We start from the raw sequence: 6,030 nt of genomic DNA on the forward strand, positions 1-6,030 counted from the left end.
TAAACTGAAGGGGCCAAATTGACCATCTGCTTGGTTCATAAATTGGTACTTCATCACAATTCCACATCAGTGTAAGATCATCTGCTGCCAGTTTTCCTTGTCTAAGCAGATTCTGGTACATTTCCCCATCCATCACATCTTTAATGTCGTTCCCATGGTTGACTGTTTTGGGCAACAACTCAGTGCCATGATTCTTAAGGACGTCTTTCAGAAGGTCTTTTAATGATACAGACAAAAAGAAGCGTCCCCTTTCAGGACTTTCAGACCTTTTTTTGTTGAACATTGTGCCACAGCTACAACGAACATCATCAGGATTTTTTGTTTGTATGTACTTCTGACAGTTATCACAGTAAAACTCAGCAGACAAGGCAGGAATCTTATCAGAGAGATGCTTAAATGAAGTAACCAGGTTAGGGCTGAGAAAATTCAGTAGAGCCATTAATTCACGCAAAGCTGCAGTTAGGTGGTGACGCAGAGTGAAGAGTATCACACCAAGTAGGCCTGTACTCAAGTTACTGTTGGACACTGGCTCCTCACTCTGTGAAGACAAATATTTTCATAAGTATAACACAAGGATTTGAAGAATGTGTGTGTTTAAAGGTCCAATGTGGAGGATTTCAAAGGCTCTTTTGGCAGAAATGAAATATAATAATTACACAGTAATTACAGTAATTAGTAATTATGTTTTCATTAGTGTATAATCACCTGAAACCAAGAACCTGTTTTTGTAAGCAAGTCATATTTGCATAGGGAGCAGGTCGGCGTTATTATGAATCCTACCTGACTTTTTGTAAGACCCACCCGGCTCTGCCTCCGATTGGCTTGCGTCTATCGATTTCAAAGGACGAAAACCTTGACAGTTTTGTGGTCCTGTTACTACTACTGCTGATTACATCCAATAGGTTTTTCAACGGGACAAGGTGAGAAAATTGCTGACGGTTAACTGACAGGCGCCTTCCTCCCTTTGCAAAAACCTAATAAGTAACCTTATAACCTAACTGCCCTGGCAGTCTGCTGGACAGCAAGAGTGGGAGATAAATGGGACCGTTCTCCTGTTCTCAGCTGTCCTCCCATGTCCACGCACCTCTGGGTGCCCTATAGTCTACCAGACAACCAGGATGGTGGTCGGTGCGCCAACCACAAGTCAGTGGTTTAACCACGCCACAAAGGAGACAAGAATTAGAAACTAGCGTGCTATTTTTGAACTGCATTTTCTGTGGTTATCTGGGGTTAATGGGCTGTGTGTGTATTTTTCTTACAGTTGGTCTATAAAACAAACAACCAGCATTTGAGCTGTATTTTCCCCGGCAAACACACCTACCACTTTGTTGTTTGGTTGTTGCAGCTGCAGTGTCTCTTGGCTCTGGCTCTTGAAAGAATGGACATGCTGGGTGTGGACCAGAGGTGGGGCAGTCTGCCAGCAATCTGTTCTACCTAACAAGCCCAGACACTCTTGGCACTCACACTTATATAATAATTAATATTATCATATTTACCCGGGAAACTGCAGCTCATAAACCGTCATAACAGAACCACAAGAAAAGTAGGAACAACCAGCGCTATCATGTTTACAGTTTGTGCCAAGCACAGAGAGTGCAACCGACAAAGCAAACCAGTCACAGGCAGACTAGGGCGGGGCTCACAAGATGTCTGGTGGGATTCAAAATAATACATCAGGTTGTTGTCCACGGAGCCGACACCTACATATGCACTCCAGTGGGGATTAAAATCACCGACCAGCTCATGTAATGAATGGGGCCATACAGTAAAAGTTCTTACCATCTCATTGTCACGGTCTGTATCAGATGTTGAAGTGGACTCAAAGTGCCATGAAAAAATTGTTGGATCCTGCATAAAAGTACACCTTATTAAAACCTGCAGCCTGCAGTATTGGATTAGTTTAGATTCAACTTTATTATAATTGTGTAGAGTACAAGTATTCAGACAGCAGAATGTAGTGTAAAGGTGAGTTATCAAAGCCTTAAGAGCAGAAAATGATGATGTGCAAAGATAATGCCATAATATCTAACCGGACATCTAACATCAAGTCTAATCCTTCAAGTTAATGAAAAGTTTGATATTTGGGGAAGTATTCACTTTCTAAACAAACATCATTTAAGGCAAGATATCAGTTGCTAGTCTGTTAAAAATGTTTATGTTCTGCATTGCCTTTGATTTAACTTCTAAGGCTCATCACGGACCATCTTGCACTTACTTCTTTGACTATCCTTTATTTACTCTCTGTTGTAATCTTTTAAAAAAAACAAAGTCTCAATTATTTTAATTTGCATTTAAATGCTTAGCTTTCTCAGTGTTTTTAATCCACAGAAGTACAGTAAATATGATCCAGTTAGCCTAGCACAAACTGAGGGAAACGGAGAAGCAGCTGGTCTGGCTCTATCTGAAGGTAACAAAATTCACCTGGCAGCACCTCTTATTTAACCCATGGACACGAAAAAGAGCATGCTGTAATTCAAACGTGTTTAGTTTGTGTGTGTGCTCACAGAACTTACCATTTCGGGGTCGTCCTCTTGGTCTGAATATGTGCCAGTGTCGGTGTCCATCAAATCAGGAGTATCGGCATGCATTCCTGTCTGGGCCTATAGTGGAGACGCATGCTTAAATATATGTGTTCAAAATTAGTGTGTATATGCAGGTTTATTAAACACGGGTTTTATGGTGTAGGCATTTGACATCATGAATGTGCTGGAAAACAGGGAGCACTAGATAACAACAGATCATATTCTTCATCTAATGACATATGGAAGTTAAAACTAAAAAAAAAAGTCTTAAACTCCTGAATTAGACACATCACTCTTAGCTAATGAGTGAGACATCTCACTTATTTTTATTTCTCATGTTGAGAGGTGCACATGCACAGTATTGATCTGGAAGGTCATACACCTGCAACTTAAAATATGTCTGCTGAGTACTCTGAATTACAAATGTAAAGTTTTTTTGTTTTTTTTTAATAAAATACATATAAAATACAGAAGCACATTACCTGTAAGTATTCTCTCAGTCTCTTTCTGAATTTAACTCTTGGTCCAACTCTTGGAATCAAGTCTTTCAAGTTGCCTGACTCCTCAAGACTTAGGAAAGTTTCCTTGTCAATGCCTTGATCTAAAAGAAAAAAGAAAAAAATATATATCTATCGAGGATATTGTATTAGTGTGGTATTCATTTTAAAGTGTAGTTTTTCTGTGAGATATATTTTACCTTCAAATCTATGAATCAGCTCACTGAGATTCCATTCAGTTAATTTATCCAGGACAAAATCACATGTCTCCATTGAATTCCACTGTAGAAGTAGGAAACAGATGCTTAAACCAATTTCTGTGTATTATCGATATTTTATTTATCGATCATTATTGTAGTGTGTATAACATCTTTGTAAAACACAAAACATCCGAGCGATAGCTTTTTAAATTTGATTCCACGTTCTTCCACTAAAGTGGTTTTGAAACATGAACACATTAAACCAAAATGGCTGTTTCTTTATGGCCAGGACTGTAATGATATAATTTGTCAAGTGTGCTTAAATTGTCTATGGCAAATGCAAACCGATAAGACAAGTTTGCAGAGCGGATACAAGGATGCTCATTGTGTGCATTTCTAGGTAACTTTATCCAAGATCTAGATAGAAGTACAAGCTCCTGTGACCTTTTTAAATGACAGTATATTCGTAGAGCACATTACCTGTAGGTATTCTTTGAGTCTCTTTCTGAATTTGACTCTTGGTCCAATTTTAGGAATCAGGACATTGATTCTGCCCGAATCTCCAAGACTTAGAAACGTCTCCTTGTCAATGCCTTCATCTGAAGTGGAATGGGGAAAAAAACTTAATTGTGATGATAACACATAGGGTCCTGTTTTCATAAAGAAGAAACACACACTGTGATGAGTCATAGGTCACTGTTACATCCTGAACATACACGTTTAGATGTCAATGCATAAAGGTGCAGAGATCAGTGGGTGAATGACTTATGTTAGCTGTATCTCCACCTTTGAAATTACACCTTGAATTAGCTGAAAATGGAGCATAAAGCTGTCACATATTCATGTCAGATATCTACATATAAAACACGAAGGTCACCATTGTGCTGTAATTTCAGTGTCATTAATTGCAGACCTACTTGTGCTAACCAAAGCAGAATGGTAATACAGTACCTTCAAACCTCTGCTTGAACTCAATGAAGCCCCATTCAGTTAATTTGTCCCGGACAAAATCAGATGTCGCCATGTCAATTCACTGTAAAGATGGTCAGCAATTGAAAATAGTTAATATGACACATATTATTTAACAATCACAATCACTTACTTCTTCCACTTTCATTTTCAGCTGTCCGACTCAGAGGATGGCTGGGTTTTGAACTTTGATACTTTGATTGCACCGACCAAATTGCCAAGATACTCTCGAGTATCAAATATGTCTTGTCATTCGATGTCAAATTTCAATACTTTAGGAGAAGAACTGGTATTGAAACAACGGGAAGAGAGAGAATCAGAGATTACATTTAAACTTTTGGGAATAAAGTAAATTTATCTCTATCCCTGTTTATCAACCTGACTGCAGCAGCGATCACCTCCGTTTTCAGGCGTCTATCTAACATTACTTTAACGTTGACTCTCTACTGGAGCTGGCAGGGAAATGTACTTTACTGCATGGAAAACATTACAGAGAGAAGAGGGGAAAGATGGGTAAGGTAAACAATGCATGAGTAACATGAATGGTCCTGCTGTCGAACTCTGGGGTGTATTTTGTGGAACGATGTATCAGGTTTAATGTCACACAGGTGGACCACAATGGTCCTGCTGTCAAACTGGCTTCACTTTTGATATACTGTATACACCATTAAACAACCGCCACTGCTGATGAAAATCTATCAGGCTTATCTATGTGAATCAGGCACAGATTTCCCTATCCAGGTAGTAGCGACATGCAACCACATGGAAAGTACCATCACCTTAAGTAAGACATGGGTTTGAACATTGTTGGAGACATTTGGGATAATGTTAGTACACAACTCAACAAAATATATAACAAAGGTCGAGTTGTTTTTAGACATTTTAATGCAGAATTCCTATTATACCTTTAAGTCATTTTTTGGAAGCAGTGATGTAGAATGTAGAATATTACATGTTTGTTGTTAAAGTATGATTAACAGGTTGAAAGGGTTGTGCAGTTAACAAATTGTCCCCAGTCAGTTGATTTGTAGATGCCATTCATATACAGGACTGATCACTCCAACTGCCTTTACTGCTGTTTACTCAAGAGAACCACACCTGCAGTATGTCAACAAACAGCAAGGCTTCTCTTCAGTAATAAAACCACAGAGACCAAAACACAGCTGTATACTCTATATATACTCTATACTCTATAACCAGCCCTTCTGACATAAACCAAAATAGTATTTGATAATTAAGATATACTTACATCCCCACTTTTGAACTTCTGTAAATCTGCTCCTCTGATGCTCGGATACTTCTGACTCTTATAATGACTGTCCCCTCCCTGCAGTGACAGAGATCACATGGTTCAATGGGTCTGCTGCATCAGAAAGACCATAAGAATAACACAAAGGCATGGATAAACCGGTTAGATATGGTTCACATTAGAAATGGTTTCTGGAACATGTTGAGACCTATCTCAATAAAAAGATGGCTCAATAAAAAGTAATAAGATGACCTTAATAGTCTTCTCAATAAAGTTTTTTTTTTTTTAACCTTTTAGCCAGAAAGGTTAAAAAAAAGAACAATGCAGAGGATATTTTCTCTTTTTAAACACAGATTGCTTTACTGAAAGAAAAAGTTGCAACACAACTAAAGCTTCCTTATATATAGGGAAAATGTGATTGCAACACTAAAGTGCTGATTTGAACTTCAGCACTCCCTACCAAAGAGCATTTTGTTTGAAATTCTTGAGCACTCTAGACCTTTTCTTTCTAAGGCCATTTGTGTGTTTAACTCGTTCATATAATGTGTACTCATACTTTGTAACTTGCTGGTGCATTGTATCTACAGTAGTGT

This window comes from Pagrus pagrus (assembly GCF_965226575.1).
Source record: "Pagrus pagrus genome assembly, chromosome: 13".
Lineage (NCBI taxonomy): Eukaryota > Metazoa > Chordata > Actinopteri > Spariformes > Sparidae > Pagrus > Pagrus pagrus.